An 18,309-nucleotide genomic window follows, 5' to 3' on the forward strand; every position below is an offset into this window, starting at 1 on the left:
TGTACTGTGACATCACTGTGTGTATTATCTCTGTACTGTGACATCACTGTGTGTATTATCTCTGTACTGTGACATCACTGTGTGTATTATCCCTGCTCTGTGACATCACTGTGTGTATTATCCCTGCACTGTGACATCACTGTGTGTATTAACTCTGTACTGTGACATCACTGTGTCTATTATCCCTGTACTGTGACATCACTGTGTGTATTATTCCTGTACTGTGACATCACTGTGTGTATTATTCATGTACTGAGACATCACTGTGTGTATTATCCCTGTACTGTGACATCACTGTGTGTATTATCCCTGTACTGTGACATCACTGTGTGTATTATCCCTGTACTGTGACATCACTGTGTGTATTATCCCTGTACTGTGACATCACTGTGTGTATTATCTCTGTACTGTGACATCACTGTGTGTATTATCCCTGTACTGTGACATCACTGTGTGTATTATCTCTGTACTGTGACATCACTGTGTGTATTATCCCTGTACTGTGACATCACTGTGGGTATTATCCCTGTACTGTGACATGTGTCAGTCTTCCCTGCATTGTATTCAGACTCAGGACTGACAGTTTTATGGGTTGGATATAATTCTTATGGAATTGGATTTGATTTGATAGTATAATAAATACATATAAACATTGACAGTAAAATTATAAAATGTTATTATTTCAGCTCATATTACAGTCTGGATACAATCACATGTAGTCAGTATTAGGGGCATGTGCTCTGGGTCCCCAGGTGACTGGCACCTTCCCAGCAGGTGGCACAGAGCAGGTGCCCGCCCAGTGATTGATGTCACTGCACTCCCCCTGGTGGACGTCACAGGTATGACACAGGCAGGGGGAGGCTGACTCCAGTGTGTCCTGGGGGAGCAGTGAGCAGCTGATGAGATGCACACACAGAGGAGCAGGGCTGGGGGAAGGATGCCTTGTGTGCCCACTGCCTAGAGAACAAAGCATGGAGGAAGAGGAGGGAGCAGCCTGGAGCTGGCACAATGGTAAGTGCTCTGCAGCCATGCACTGCCCTCCAGTGCAATCATCTGCAGATACACAAAGAAGATTAGCCATGCTCTGCAGTCACTGTGCATGGGGATAGTGGGGATGGGATTATTCACCTGCATTGTAACCCTTCAGGCAGAGGACTCCCCTGCTTCTCTGTATACATTGTATATCATATATTACATCCCTTTATGTGCAAAGTGCTCAATGGACTTGGATTCAGCGCGAGTTCAGACAGTGCAGTATTATCCATAGTGTATTCTGTGTTGCTGTGTGTAATGTCAGGTCTTGTAGTAGCCAGAGCATGCTGAGAGTAGTAGTTATTCAGGCTGTACCCCCTTCTGCCAGGTATGATCACATCCCCCTCTCCATTCAGACACTAGTTCTCAATCACAATCAGGACGCAGGCGATTTCTGGGTCTCTATGATGTGTAGTGTAAATGGGGAAGTCGTGTGGAACTACAATGCCCAGCAATCCCTGCAAACTACAGGGTGTTATAGTCCTACAAAAGCTTGGAGATCCGTACAGGGATGATGACTGATGGACAACGTGCTGCATAGAGAGAAGATTTACTTGTTTAAGAGTGCTAGCTCCTGGGGTTCACACCATCAAGATACTGCGGCTGAGAGTCCTGTCCTCTGCGATCCAAGAATCCGGATTATAGATTTATAATATGACGCTTGTTTCCATCACAGAGCAGTAACATAGAGTCCAGGGTCTACAGTTATAGAACTTCTATTTATCTAACTAATAACTAATATCTATCTACCTAACTTTCTTCTTTGTAACTCATATCTATCTCTCTCACTATCTATTTCATATTTATCTATCTCATATCTATCTATCTATCTATCTATCTATCTATCTATCTATGTGTCTATCTATCTATCTATCTATCTATCTATCTCTCATATCTATCTATCTATCTATCTATCTATCTATATATCTCATATCTATCTCATATCTATCTCATATCTATCTCATATCTATCTATCTCATATCTATCTATCTATCTATCTATCTCCTATCTATCTATCTCCTATCTATCTATATCTATCTATATATCTATCTCATATCTATCTATCTATCTATCTATCTATCTATCTATCTATCTATCTTATATCTATCTATCTATCTATCTATCTATCTATCTATCTATCTCATATCTATCTATCTATCTCATATCTATCTATCTATCTATCTATCTCATATCTATCTATCTATCTATCTATCTCATATCTATCTATCTATCTATCTCATATCTATCTCCTATCTATCTATCTGATATCTATCTATCTATCTCATATCTATCTATCTATCTATCTATCTATCTATCTATCTATCTATCTATCTCATATCTATCTATCTATCTATCTCATATCTATCTATCTATCTATCTATCCATCTAATATCAATTTATCATTGATTCAAAGTTCTGTGTTGATTGCAGTTAAACCACAAGTAAAATTGTAAATTTGCGCCATTATTGGTTGCATAGTAGTGACTTTTTGAGTGCATTGGGGTATTTGCAAAAATTTTTGCACCTTTTCCCAGCAGTTCCCCGGAGGTCGCCATGTAGCAGTTTCCTGGTTTGTGCCTAATTTGACTTTGTATTTCTCCTGCTCCTCGCGCCTGATTTAAGAATGATTTGCGATTATATGACACATGTGATTTGCGCTACAAAAGCTTTTTTTAAAATGTGTACCTAATAAGGCTAAAAAAACTGCATTTGACAAAGATATATAACGAGAAAACAAATGAGGTACAAAAAATAGACTTACAAAGGCGCAAAAAGTGCTAAGAGAAGGGGGAATAAGATAAATGACCCCCCCCCCCGCCCCCCCCGGTCTTTCTTGATGTCACACGACCACCTTCCCATTGGAAAACATGTAGGAACTGATCTGTGGTAGAAGTGGTGATCGGCGCTAAAGCCTGATGAAGGTCCATGTTTTGGACTAAAACACATTTCTTTTATTAATAAAGAATCCAATTTTTAAAAAAATTTCGTATGAAGGAGTTGAGTTCCTTGGAGCGTCGCTCACCACTTCTACCATGGATCAGTTCCTACCTATCTATGTCCATCCCAGCGCCGACCTGGAGCGAGATGGATGTTACTACAGGTGAGAGACCTTACTGTATTACACCAGGAGAACTCCCCATTCCATTTTTCTTGTGCCTAACCCCTTCCTATCTGTAGACATATAGCTAACAATTGGTGACTGCGCCTCCTTCCCAAGTTATATTCATTGGAAAAACTTGTCCTTGATCCAATATGTCGGCTTAAAATATGGCGTCCCTGTTCGGATGAAAACCTAAAAGAAAACCCCCTCTCTGATTCATTTTTGGGGTGTCAGATATGTTTTCCCAGTAGTTTCTGAAGCAAAAGGGGGATCCTGGGAGTTTTGACTTGCGCTGTAGTTCCTCGGGGGAGGGGTATATTAGTAGGCGTGGTCTAAAAAATTCTACTTTCCCTTCTGACAAAGTTGGGAAGCAGCATTACTTTTTAGTGTTTATTTATTATGCATCCTTATTCTTGTGATCGGTGATTGCCCCCCATTATCGGACGCTTACACCCCATGTATTGTCTATAGCTGGAGTTCCCCTTTAAGCTCCGCTACATGTGTAAGCGGCAGCACATAAATAGCGTGAAGGATGACTGTGACGGGCGCATTTGTTTTTCACGCTGAGTGGGATTTCATTCAAGTAACTGAATATAGAGAGGAAGAAAACACTTGTTAATGAGGGAAACATGCGGCGCGCTGTGCTGGAAAGTGGCCAGTGAGGCTCGTAGATAGCGCCAGGGGGGGGCAGGGGCTGCCGCTAGAAACCATGATCATGGTCGCTAGGTAGAAAATCACTGCGCAGAAGCAGCGGAGCTAAATGTGTCGCTGGGTGCAGTGTATAGTGATTCCGGCACCTACTACATGCACAGGAGATACATTGGGGGTCATTTATTAAGGGCCCGATTCGCGTTTTCCCGACGTGTTACCCGAATATTTCCGTTTTGCGCCGCTTGTACTTAAATTGGCGCACGCGAATTGGGATTTTGGCGCACGCGATCGGATTGTGGCGCATCGGCGCTGGCATGCGCGCGACGGAAATCGGGGGGCGTGGCCGAACGAAAACCCGACGTATTCGGAAAAACCGCCGCATTTAAAAACCGAAAATGTGTCGCATAAGGACCGCTTACCTTCACCTGGTCCAGCTCGGTGCATTCCGGCGCGATGAGTTTACTTTCAGCGCAGCAGCGCCACCTGGTGGACGGCGGAAGAACTACCTTATTAAATCCCGGCCGGACCCGAATCCAGAGCGGAGAAGCCGCCGCTGGAACGCGAATGGACCGGGTAAGTAAATTTGCCCCATTGTATCATTGTATCATACATAGTATCAATATTATTATATCATACATTGTATCAATATTATTATATCATACATTGTATCAATATTATTATATCATACATTGTATCAATATTATTATATCATACATTGGGGCACATTTACTTACCCGGCCCATTCGCGATCCAGCGGCGCGTTCTCTGCACAGGATTCGGGTCCGGCTGGGATTTAAGATGGTAGTTCCTCCGCCGTCCACCAGGTGGCGCTGCAGCGCCGAAAATAATCTTAACGCCCCGGAATGCACCATCCCATAGAAGGTGAAGGTGAGCGCTCCCCAAGCGACACATTTTCGGCATTTAAATGCGGCGGTTTTTCCGAATACGTCGGGTTTTCGTTCGGCCACGCCCCCCCGATTTCTGTCGCGCGCATGCCGGCCCCGATGCGCCACAATCCGATCGCGTGCGCCAAAAACCCGGGGCAATTCATGTACAAGCGGCGCAAATCGGAAATATTCGGGTAACACGTCGGGAAAACGCGAATCGGGCCCTTAGTAAATGACCCCCATTGTATCATCTTTGTTTCTTAGAACATTCTGTGTTTTATGTAAGTTCTGGTTTCAAAGATCATAATGATCCTCATCTCCTGGTAAAGAGGAGAACAGTCACCAAGAGAGTCTCCCGCTCTACACGACCCGTCCTGTCCAGCATTACACAGACAATACAATGGTGTGAATTAGTGATGGGTCGCTCCCGTCAGTGAGCCCATAAAATCGGGTTAAAAGTGGTGCGATGTGGGGTGACTTACTGGCCTGCGGCTCCCTATTATATATTTAATAGGGAGCCGTTGAGGGGCCAGAAGTGAGCCTAATGAGCCAACTCACTAAGAAGAGCCGTAATTCCCATTACTAATGTGAATGTACACTGTGTAATTCTTCATTTCACCACTGGTGGCGCTGTAGGGAAATGGAACACTTAAAGGGAACCTGTCACAAGGTTTTACCCCATCACACTACCAGCTCCCACGGGTTGGGTATGAAATGTCCTTTCTAGAACTCCCTCTTTTATGTGAAATCTCACCTGTTTACCTATAAAATATCTGCTCCAAAGTCATGTGACACCGAACAGAGAAAAGTCATATTTTACCTAAGATTAGCCAAGTATCAAGAGCTGCAGTTTGCGGGTGACTTCAGATGCCCCTATCCTGTGTTCTATCCGACCTAGAAACATGGTTTGGGTGTCATATTAAAGATAAAAATCTCATCTTTCACAACACACAAGGATTGTGTTTCTGAGAGCTACAGTTGGAAATACTAGTTGCAGATGAAGATCTAAATCCTGCCTATTTCTTAAACTGTATGTCCATTTCTGTAGCTCACAAAACCACAAGCGTGTTTGTGTGGGCTTCCTCCAGTTTCCTCCCACACTCCAAAACATACTGGTAGAATGATTAGATTGTGAGCCCCATTGGTGACAGGGACTGATCTGGCAAGCTCTGTGCAGCACTGCGTAATCTGTGTGCACTATATAAATAAAGGAATTAATATTATTATTAAGCAAGATATGATCTGAAAGATGATATTCTTATCTTTAATATGACACAATGCATATTTATAGGTGCTACAGATCAAAAGATCTGAAGTAGATCACTTTTGCAAGTCAGAAGAATCCACAATGATAGCGCGTCTCTGTTAAAATCTTATCCTTTTCATTATTATATAGAGGAACTACGCGTTTCGGCGCTGGACAAGCACCTTGTGCCCAGCGCTGGGGTCCGGAGGGTGCACGGCAGGAGATCTGAAGTGACACTCCTCCTGTAGCCTCTAAACTTGACTCATCTCCTGTAATATATGACTCTCTGCTCATTTTCATATGGATTATGGAGCAGATGTTTTAAATAGAGATTTCACATAATAGAAGGAATTCTACAAAGGACATTTCATTCCGGACCAGAGGGACTAGAAGTTCAATGGGGTAAAATCTGATTCCAGATTCCCAAGCAGAGGGTTTGTAATCTGTCACGGGCCACGTAGAGGTTTTCAAATTTGACCACCCTCGCCCCACCGTAACTCATCTATGTATAAAGAAATTGATAAAATTGTGCCGGTTTCTCCTTCTGTATGCTGCATAGACCTGTATACTGTATACTGGTTTATGTATAACAGTATACAGGCAGCTCGTGTGCTCCCTCTAGTGGTCACTGTCTATAGAGGGGATTTGGACCTTTGCTTCTCATAAAATGGAGCATGAACTGATAAAAAGACATAAATATAAAGAGTTACATGTAAAGATGAATATCCCCTTAAGAATAAAACAAATCCATTGCTCCGGCCTCATTCCCGTTTGGTTTATTAGATTTTCGTGCTTTCGCCATCTAGTTATTATTATTATTTTTTTCCTCACCTGTGAAATTGTATTTGTGACTGTCATCCTTTCCCGGCCGCTGTTAATAGAAATGTCATATTGTGATAGAGCTGTGAGCACGAGCATTGATTGTGACCCCGGGGGACGGGCGGCCGCAAGACAATTATCTCTCCCATTCTAGGAGGTGAGAAAGGAAAGAATGTGCAAATACAGTCCCCTAGCAATCCCCAGATATACTGCCCCCCTCCCCCACCCCAGAAATACTGCCCCCCTCCCCCACCCCAGAAATACTGCCCCCCTCCTCCCCCTCCCCAGATATACTGCCCCCCTCCCCCCCACTCCAGATATACTGCCCCCCCTCCTCCCCCACCCCAGATATACTGCCCCCCCTACTCCCCCTCCCCAGATATACTGCCCCCCCCGCCCCAGATATACTGCCCCCCTCCTCCCCCACCCCAGATATACTGCCCCCCTCCCCCACCCCAGATATACTGCCCCCCTCCTACCCCTCCCCAGATATACTGCCCCCCTCCTCCCCCTCCCCAGATATACTGCCCCCCCTCCTCCCCCACCCCAGATATACTGCCCCCCTCCTCCCCCTCCCCAGATATACTGCCCCCCCTCCTCCCCCACCCCAGATATACTGCCCTCCCTCCTCCCCCGCCCCAGATATACTGCCCTCCCTCCTCCCCCTCCCCAGATATACTGCCCCCCCACCCCAGATATACTGCCCCCCTCCTCCCCCTCCCCAGATATACTGCCCCCCCTCCTCCCCCACCCCAGATATACTGCCCCCCCACCCCAGATATACTGCCCCCCTCCTCCCCCTCCCCAGATATACTGCCCCCCCACCCCAGATATACTGCCCCCCTCCTCCCCCTCCCCAGATATACTGCCCCCCCACCCCAGATATACTGCCCCCCTCCTCCCCCTCCCCAGATATACTGCCCCCCCTCCTCCCCCACCCCAGATATACTGCCCTCCCTCCTCCCCCGCCCCAGATATACTGCCCTCCCTCCTCCCCCTCCCCAGATATACTGCCCCCCCACCCCAGATATACTGCCCCCCTCCCCCACCCCAGATATACTGCCCCCCTCCTACCCCTCCCCAGATATACTGCCCCCCTCCTCCCCCTCCCCAGATATACTGCCCCCCCTCCTCCCCCACCCCAGATATACTGCCCCCCTCCTCCCCCTCCCCAGATATACTGCCCCCCCTCCTCCCCCACCCCAGATATACTGCCCCCCTCCTCCCCCACCCCAGATATACTGCCCTCCCTCCTCCCCCTCCCCAGATATACTGCCCCCCCACCCCAGATATACTGCCCCCCTCCCCCACCCCAGATATACTGCCCCCCTCCTACCCCTCCCCAGATATACTGCCCTCCCTCCTCCCCCGCCCCAGATATACTGCCCTCCCTCCTCCCCCTCCCCAGATATACTGCCCCCCCACCCCAGATATACTGCCCCCCTCCCCCACCCCAGATATACTGCCCCCCTCCTACCCCTCCCCAGATATACTGCCCCCCTCCTCCCCCTCCCCAGATATACTGCCCCCCCTCCTCCCCCACCCCAGATATACTGCCCCCCTCCTCCCCCTCCCCAGATATACTGCCCCCCCTCCTCCCCCACCCCAGATATACTGCCCCCCTCCTCCCCCACCCCAGATATACTGCCCCCCCTCCTACCCCTCCCCAGATATACTGCCCCCCCACCCCAGATATACTGCCCCCCTCCCCCACCCCAGATATACTGCCCCCCTCCTACCCCTCCCCAGATATACTGCCCCCCTCCTCCCCCTCCCCAGATATACTGCCCCCCCTCCTCCCCCACCCCAGATATACTGCCCTCCTCCTCCCCCTCCCCAGATATACTGCCCCCCCTCCTCCCCCACCCCAGATATACTGCCCCCCTCCTCCCCCACCCCAGATATACTGCCCCCCCTCCTACCCCTCCCCAGATATACTGCCCCCCCTCCTACCCCTCCCCAGATATACTGCCCCCTCCTCCCCCACCCCAGATACACTGCCCCCCTCCACCCCCTCCCCAGATATACTGCCCCCCCCTCCTCCCCCTCCCCAGATATACTGCCCCCCCTCCTACCCCTCCCCAGATATACTGCCCCCCTCCTCCCCCACCCCAGATATACTGCTCCTCCTCCCCCACCCCAGATATACTGCCCCCTCCTCCCCCACCCCAGATACACTGCCCCCCTCCACCCCCTCCCCAGATATACTGCCCCCCTCCTCCCCCACCCCAGATATACTGCCCCCCTCCTCCCCCACCCCAGATATACTGCTCCTCCTCCCCCACCCCAGATATACTGCCCCCTCCTCCCCCACCCCAGATACACTGCCCCCCCTCCTACCCCTCCCCAGATATACTGCCCCCCCTCCTCCCCCACCCCAGATATACTGCCCCCCTCCTCCCCCACCCCAGATATACTGCCCCCCCTCCTACCCCTCCCCAGATATACTGCCCCCCCTCCTACCCCTCCCCAGATATACTGCCCCCCTCCTCCCCCACCCCAGATATACTGCTCCTCCTCCCCCACCCCAGATATACTGCCCCCTCCTCCCCCACCCCAGATACACTGCCCCCCTCCACCCCCTCCCCAGATATACTGCCCCCCCCTCCTCCCCCTCCCCAGATATACTGCCCCCCCTCCTACCCCTCCCCAGATATACTGCCCCCCTCCTCCCCCACCCCAGATATACTGCTCCTCCTCCCCCACCCCAGATATACTGCCCCCTCCTCCCCCACCCCAGATACACTGCCCCCCTCCACCCCCTCCCCATATATACTGCCCCCCTCCTCCCCCACCCCAGATATACTGCCCCCTCCTCCCCCACCCCAGATACACTGCCCCCCTCCTCCCCCTCCCCAGATATACTGCCCCCCCTCCTCCCCCTCCCCAGATATACTGCCCCCCTCCTCCTCCTCCCCCACCCCAGATATACTGCTCCTCCTCCCCCATCCCAGATATACTGCCCCCCTCCCCATATATACTGCCCCCCTCCTCCCCCACCCCATATATACTGCCCCCCTCCTCCCCCACCCCAGATATACTGCCCCCCTCCCCCACCCCAGATATACTGCCCCCCTCCTCCCCCACCCCAGATATACTGCCCCCCTCCCCCACCCCAGATATACTGCCCCCCTCCTCCCCCACCCCAGATATACTGCCCCCCCTCCTCCCCCACCCCAGATATACTGCTCCTCCTCCCCCACCCCAGATATACCCCAGGTACCAGGACTGCAGCCTAGGAGAGTATTATATGTCTGATATTATATTCCAGGTCCAGGGACGACATGTTCTGTGATTGCAGCGAGTGCACACACCTGGGACAGGTACAGGGATTGTGGGGGACGTGGTAATACTGTAGTAATGCATAAGAAGTCTCCCCAATACTTGGGGGCACATATATCATACGCTAGTGCTAAGTGATATGACCTAGACGGCTCCCTGACAAGTCCTGGCCGGCAGTTGCTGTGCACCGTCCCGGTGGGTTATTTGTCCACCGGCCCTGCCTGCCCACTCCACGACCACCCACATCCCTCTTCACAATACTTTACACCCACTTTACAAGGAGGCATCATTATACAGTTTCTATTCGGTTCAGCTTTCAGAACCTTCCATTGATTAGTTAAAATAGTTTCTTATGATTGGACAAAGTGTTAATGAGGGGGAGAGTCCAGGGATATTTACACAGTTTCTTTGTTACAAAGGAGCTTTATTGGCAGGACCAAATAAAAAATAGCATTTAGAAAATAGGGGATTGTGGAAAATGAGGTGAGGGATGGAGGACATGGGGTGCAGAGTGATTGTGGGGGGTAAATCAGTCCCTGGTATCACAGGTCTCTCTGTCTATGGCAGGCAGTGACATATTGTGCTATGGCCATTGTGGTCTCCTCTTCCCCCAGCAGGATTGTTTTTCTCTCCCAACTCCATGGAGCAGAATCCCAGGAGGAGATCTGAGAGTCTCCTGAAGTGAATGTCACTCACTGCTGAGGATTTGGAGCAGTGTAGCAGGAAGTGGACCTCCTCCTCGGTGGCTCCTGGTCCTGGCGCTGTTGGCACAGGCCGCTCTCCCTGGGCACGTACCTGTGTCTGTGCCTCCCGGACTCAATGACCAGGAGGTTGTCAGAGCTCAGTCTGTAGCGGCTCAGGATCTGGCGGTCTCTGGTAGTGTCTCCAGGTACGGGGGCCGGTCTGTAGTCTCTCTGTAGACCCTGGTAGATGGTCACCTTTTAGGATGTCTCTATGGTGGTCCTCCAGTCACTGACATGTTCCTCCTGGGCCTTGTGTACCATGGCCATGAAACATTTTCGTCTGATAAGTTTGATGACACAGCTTCTAGTAGTCCCTTGTACTATTGATTAGTGCATCTATATCTATATGTTGTGTTCAGATTCCCCACAACACCTGCAGTGCAAGGAGACTTCTAGTAACTCCTCTATTCCCTATGCTGTGCAGTTGGCGGCTGCGCTGTGTGGATGCTGAGGCTGTGAGTCTTTTATCCTGTGTATTATGTGAGTATTGGGTGGGAGGCAGCGGGGGGTTAGTGTGAGTACAGTAACCCTGAGTAATAGATCTTCCACCTCCCCCCAGCAGAATACATGAATATATCTGTGTCAGTTGTTCCTGCACAGAAGCAGGTTTCAGTCTCAGCAAGAAAATCGCTAGATTTGGGAATAACACCATCTCTTAAAGTGATCCTTCAGACTGAACGACCCAGGTTAAGTTGTTGGATAGTTTATTGCTTTATGGGGTCACTAGACACAACACTAAAAACATAATGGGGCACAATTTACCCATCCCATTGCGATCCCTGCTTTGTCCGACGAGGATTTGGAGCTGCTGCGATTCACTAAGATCGTGCGTCCAATTTCCTGCATGTGTCGCTTCCCCTGCTGAGGTCCGCCGGAGTTCACCTTCTTCTTCCCGGTGTATGTGCTTCCCGGAGTGCTGATCTTGTGACACAATTTGCTTTTTAAATTCTGTGGTTTGTCCGAATCAGTCCGGTTTTCCGACGTCCGCGCCCCCCGATTTGTGTCACGTGCAAGCCGGCACTGATGTGACACAATTCGATCGCGTGCGCCGAATACCCGGGGCAATTCCGGGAAAAACAGAAAAAAAGTGCGAAACCCAATGAAAATGCGGCATTTGGACCCTTAGTAAATGTGCCCCACTGTACATATACTGCTCAGATGTGCCGTGTACAGGGGGTGGTACAACAAATTCCAGCAGGTAAAACATGTCAGATACCGGTGAGGCCATTGGAAAGTGAACGGTTGGTTGAGCAGATAAAGGTCTCCTCCAATATGATGTTTTTTGGTGAGACCTTCCCCAGAAGAGAACTGAACCTCCTGTTTGGACTCTTCCGGTCCTCCCCTTTGAGGGTCTTAGTTTCTCTTCCCCTTCATTCAAGTCGCTGGTGGTAGATGTCCTTTAAGACAGAACAGAACTCCTCAATATGAGGTGGTATTGGTGCCATCGGATCCTACCAGCCCCCTATTAAGTTTGGAGTTTTTGTTTCTATGATTCCACTAGGTATTCTGTATATCTCCCCAACCCTGGGTCTTAGTAGAGATTGAGACCCAGGTGGGCATTTGTCCCTTTCCCCAAATCTTAAAAACCAAACTCATATAGGGCTAGGAAGTACTCACACAAAATACCGCCTTCCTTTCATCTAGGGGACCTCATTTGGAGTAGGGATGTTTTTCCTAAAAAGAAACCATTGATTCCACCTTGGCTGCTTATGGGGTGAGTTTTTCCCCAGTCAGGGGTTAACATGAACTCTCTGCTGCCTGAGGTGAACTATGGCACGGCGCCCCCACCGCCCCATCCAGTAGTAATATATCAGGTAATTATTTTAGCTGTGTCTCACTCCCATGCACACATCTGGTTTGAAGGAAGACTATTTTTAAGTGTCAGGTTCTGCTTTGTGACTGCGCACCTGATGCTCCCCCCATCTTGCTGCAGATGCTGCCGCCTGAGGCAAGAGGCTCAATTCGCCTCATGAATGGTGCAACCCCAGTTGAAGCCTGACCACCTACTGAGCCGGATGTCCTATCCCTAAAGACCAAATTCCGCTCTGCTCCACTCCCCAGCTTCCACTCGGAGATCTGTGTGTCTCCCCACCCCAGGGTCCTGAGACAGATTGAGACCCAGGTGGGTGCTCGTCCCTTTTCCCAGATTTTGGAGACCTAACCAGTGTAAGGCTAAAGCTGTGAGTTTACCCTAGCTTGAAGTCTGACCACCTACCGGATGTCCCGCCTCGCAAGCATTCCAAATTGGGCAATAATTACATAAAATAACATAAAATTATATTCTCATATTGTCCACAATCTACTAAAGTGCAGCAACGAGAGGAGGTCTCATGTCCAGCAGAGAGGATTTCCGGCAACCACAAGTGTCTGTAGTTCAAACCCCCCCTGACACGGCGTATGGCGGTGTTATTCCTGCATTGTATTTTCATTATTTGGAATATTGGGGCACATTTACTTACCCGGGTCCTGTTGCGATCTCACGGTGCTTTGTCCGAGGAGGATTCGGGTCCGGCGCGATTCACTAAGGTCGTGCGCCCGATATCCAGCAGGTGTCGCTGCTGCGCCGAGGTCCGCCGGAGTTCACCTTCTTCTTCCTGGTGCATGTAAGTGCTGATCTTGCGACACTTTTAGTTTTTTAAATTCCACGTTTTTCCCAAATCCGTCGGGTTGTCTGACGGCCACGGTTCCTGAATTCTGTCGCGTGAAAGCCGGCGCCGATGCGCCACAATCTGATCGCGTGCACCAAAATCCTGGGGCAATTCGGCGCAAAACGGAAATCGTCGGGAAACCCGAAGAAAATGCACTGTTTGGACCCTTAGTAAATGAGTCCCATTGTGTCAGTTTTCCAGTATTTTCTATAAATCCTGCCCTATAGTCCAGACCTAGTAGGTATCACCCTATAATCCCCCGCCGCGTCTCCAACATATTTATCTCCATCTCGCTGTTGTGTCTGCTCCAGGGACGCCACATCTGTTATTTTTACACTTGACGCACGACTAATTGACAGCGAATTTGACCTTTTTTTTTTTTACGGAGCCGGAATCAAAGGATCTTCCTCCCATCCTTGTAGTGGTTATCAAAGGACACAGCGGCATCTAATGAACAGCTCTGAAAATCCAAGATGAGATTTGTTGCTAAGAGATTTAATTACTACTTGCAAGGATATACAAGGTTGCGGACTCTCTTGCAGGTTCGTTTATTAGTCGTGTTTACCGGACGCGTTTCCAGTTCGAGGTCTGCGCTAATGAGGTGAGAAGAGACATTTCCTGATCATCATGAAGAAAAAAAAAACTACCACTGCTTGCTGTATAATACCGCCAACCCTCACTTTTGTCTACGCTACATCTGTGCACCATTCATTCTTCTATGCGGATCCTATAGAAGTGAATAGAGCGCTATATCCATATGGGTGCACCTGTGGGCCCCTTTTGTCATGATCATTGGGTTTCTTATACTTCGGAGCCCCCAGAAATTAGAAACGTATCCCCCATCCAATGGATAGGGAATGAGTGTACATACCAGGAAAACCCCTTTAAACAGGTCTGCGGAGCAAGAAGAGGTTGTGCATTCATTCTATGGATGTCAGGGCATGCTGGGAGCTGTAGTTCATCCCCAGCCTAGAGATCCCTGATCGAATGGATCAATTATAAGACATGATCCTCCGTACCATCACCTCTGCAGTAGATGGGAAGAATTAGCAATGCAGGAAACAATCCCCGGGCCCCTGAGCGAGAGCCTCTGCTGTGAGCGGCACCTCCTCAGCACAATCATTAACACTTGCAGCGTTCCCCGGTTTCTGTTTTTAGAACTATTTTTCTATTCTTGCAATCTGCGCAGATTCTGATGCCAAATGTGTGATGCCTCGCTAGCTTCATACTTGCCTGATGAGGTTTGAGGTGCAGCTTGTGCCAGCCATCAGTCATTGGTACAGGCCACTATAAGCCCAGGGTGCCCCCATACCATGCCACCCAAGTGCCCCCGTACTGTACCAGAAGAGTGGCCACTATACCATGCCAGCCAGGGTGCCCCTTTGCCATGCCACCCAAGTGCCCCTGTACCGTGCCAGAAGAGTGGCCACTATACCATGCCAGCCAGGGTGCCCCTGTACCATGCGACCCAAGTGCCCCTGTACCATGCCAGAAGAGTGGCCACTATACCATGCCAGCCAGGATGCCCCCATATTCCATTCAGACAGGATGCCCCCATAACCTGCCGGAAGACTGCCCCGTAGCCCTGCCAGACGAAGTGCACCCGTAGCCCTGCCAGCCGGAGTGCCCTTTTAACATTGCCAGCCAGAGTGCCCCTGTAACCCTGTCAGCCAGAGTGCCCTGTAACCCTGTCAGCCAGAGTGCCCCACACCCTGTCAGCCAGAGTGCCCCCGTAACCCTGCCAGCCAGGGTTCCAAGATAGTAGCTGGACCTGAAGCACTCTGTTACACTGTATGTAAGATCACACAGTTTCCCCTTTGCCCTCGGCTATGAAGTCATGAGGCTTCAGTTTGAATACTACAGCAGCTACTCGGGGGTCTGTGCTGTATTTAAAGGGCACCACAATTCTACCTATAAAGGTAGATCGGGTGGTGGGTGGATCAATAGGACGTGAGGATAGTCCTTTTAAGGGCTAATCCTCACGTCCCTGCACTATTTTGATAAGTTTTATTAGGCAGATATGTAAATTTCTCGTAGCTGCGCCCCCTTGTCCGAAAAACCTGCCGCCTGCACAGAACAGCAGGCCCACGCCTGTGCAGCTCCGGCTTCGGAGGAGTGACCGCGCAGGCGCGGGCCTGCTGCTCTGTGCATGCGCAGACGGCAGGTTCGTCGGACAAGGGCTGAGCGCCGAAGAGAGGCTACTGGGGCGTGGAGAAATTTACATATCTGCCTAATAAAACTTATCAAAAAAGTGTGGGGACGTGAGGATTAGCCCTTAAAAGGACTATCCTCACGTCCTATTGATCCACCTACCACCCAATCTACCTTTATAGGTAGAATTGTGGTGGTAGGTTCCCTTTAATGAATAGACCTCACACTGCAGTGCACCAGAGTCCATCTCCAAGTGTATGTTGTGTGTCATTAGCAGCAGGACCATGAAAAATGCATTCATATTCCAGGTTTGTAGCTCTATTTTTTCCACTCCTGTGTGAGAGCTCTTAAAGCAATATGAAGGCAGAGCTCTAAGAACACTGCAGTGTGAGGACACTCCCCAAATCTGGCTACAATCCTGGAAAATAAATTTCACAGTCCTGCTGCTACCAACAACATACACAAAGGTCTGATTACACATCTCTCCAGGGACATTGGTGAAAACTGTTCACGGATTTCCTTTACATTCAGAGAGCTAAGAGCGCAGCAGTGTGAGGACCTGCACTTGGAGACGTTACTCTCTTTAGGGATACTGTATAAAACTATTAACATTGATACATTCCCTTTTATCAAAGCTTATTCTATACGATTTTGGAGAGGATAGCCCCCACTTTCCTTGTTACTGCCCTGCTGTATATCTGGGTATATGATGTATATAATGTATATGATGTGTAGCTTCTCTCACGTACAGCGATCCTGCAGTTCTGCCCAGTGACAGCCGTCTTCTCCGCACACGCTACACTAAAGCTGCGCTCTGATTGGCTAATGGCTATTGATTTATTGTCTCCGGCTGAGCCGCTCTTTCCGTCTTTTTTTTTTTTTTCTCCTCCTGCTTTCCAATATTTATTGCTTTTCCCTCAATTCCCTCGTCACTTTTCCTCCATCTGTGTCCGTGCACGTCTTATGTCACAGCCTGCAGCTGTCACGTTGGGAAACGTTGCTCCCGAGCAGATGCAGCGGCTTCTGTGCGCGTTCCTGGTACGCAGGAGGATGTACGATTATTAGTAGTAGCATTATGAGGTGTCAGATTTGCATTTGATACATAGAGGAACCAAGTGTAGATGTAGCAGAGCTGAAATTATTGGTCAACTTTTTTGAGGTTTTGTATTACTGAAATTGAGTCACCGTATGTCAAACTTAAAGAGAACCCGTCATGCAAAATAACCCCCCTAAACTAAATCTATTTTCACAAACTGCCATTAGAGAGCATTGCCTCTATCCCTTCATTGTCCCTCTACATGCCTGTAACCCTAAGCAATGAGGTCCTAAAGCTGTATGCAAATGACCTGTGAAATGTCCAATGAAGCATTAGCATATTCAAGCTGTCCACTCTATTCATGAGTGGGAGGCACAGCCACACCCCCAGTGCATGACTGACAGCCTGTATAATGATGTGAGGCTGTATAATGATGTGCTTCCTGGTGCTGGTGGCCACACCCCCTGCAGCCTGTGTGTGCATAGGAGAGATACAGCAGCTCCAGGCAGCCATGTTATAGCAGAACCTGTCAGGTACTTGTGTAGCTGATGTCTGTGTCTCTCACCTGTATATTAGGAGGATGCAGCATGTCAGCAGATGCAGCACACACACTAGCAATGCTTTACTATACATTACACACAGACATGAGCAGGGGGAGGAGAGCGGAGGGGTAACAGGGGTGACATCACTGCCTCTGACCATGTGACCAGCCTCATTTACATAATAAAGAATAGATGATTTTACAATGAATAATGTATGAAATAACTAGATAAAGGCTGGGATGGATCCTTGTGAGCAGCTCCAACAGGTAGAGGTGACAGGACTAGTGACACAGACCTGATGACAGGTGTCCTTTAAGGGAAATCTCCCATCACAATCCATCCTGATAAACCAGGGACATTACTCATAGATCCAGGCACCGGGACCATGGTATCTCCTTATATGTGTTATCCATGGCTTCCTTCCTTCTACAATCAACTAAAAATACTACTTTACCAGAGCCCCCCCATGCTTCACAGACTGTTACTCTGCCCCCCTGCTATGTAATCTCACACAGTAGGAGTGCTCCTGCACAGTATAACAGCCTATTAAGTTACAGCATAGGAGGGGCTCTGGTAACACCCCCAAAGCCCTTCTGTCTCATTAACATAATTATAAAAGTTGATGTTAGAAGAAAGGAGAAGGGAGGAGGCCATGGGTAACAAATATAAGAAGATACCACAGTCCCGGTGCCTGGATCTATGAGGAATGTTCCTGTTTTATCAGGATGGATTTTGATGGTAGATTCCCTTTAAAACAGCCATAGTGTTTCAATTAGTAGTAAGAACTAACTCAGGTCTGCTACATCGACAAAATTAGAGCTCAGATTATTAACAGTTTCAGTTGTCAGACCCCCAAACTATCTTAAGGAAAGGTAATTTTTTTTTTATAAGTCAGATATTCCCTTTAAGTTTGCTATTGCAGATAAACATCTAGCAAACACAGGTCTGCTACACCAGTCACAGCACTGATACATACACAGGTCTGCTACACCAGTCACAGCACTGATACATACTCTGATACATACACAGGTCTGCTACATCAGTCACACTCAGCACTGATATATACTCTGATACATACACAGGTCTGCTACACCAGTCACAGCACTGATACATACTCTGATACATACACAGGTCTGCTACACCAGTCACAGCACTGATACATACTCTGATA

General features: G+C 49.0%; 1 protein-coding gene across 1 annotated transcript in view; it reads left to right on the forward strand.

Annotated features, from left to right (window-relative positions):
- The first annotated feature begins 836 nt into the window (after nt 1-836).
- The window catches only part of MAPK4 (mitogen-activated protein kinase 4), a 108,899-nt gene continuing 91,426 nt past the window's right edge, over nt 837-18,309 (forward strand). The window contains exon 1 of the mRNA XM_072133306.1: nt 837-1,011. The gene's annotated coding sequence lies outside the window, so the exon portion shown is untranslated. The remainder of the gene's footprint in view (nt 1,012-18,309) is intronic.

The sequence above is a fragment of the Engystomops pustulosus genome, chromosome 1 (genome assembly GCF_040894005.1).
Source record: "Engystomops pustulosus chromosome 1, aEngPut4.maternal, whole genome shotgun sequence".
Classification (NCBI taxonomy): domain Eukaryota; kingdom Metazoa; phylum Chordata; class Amphibia; order Anura; family Leptodactylidae; genus Engystomops; species Engystomops pustulosus.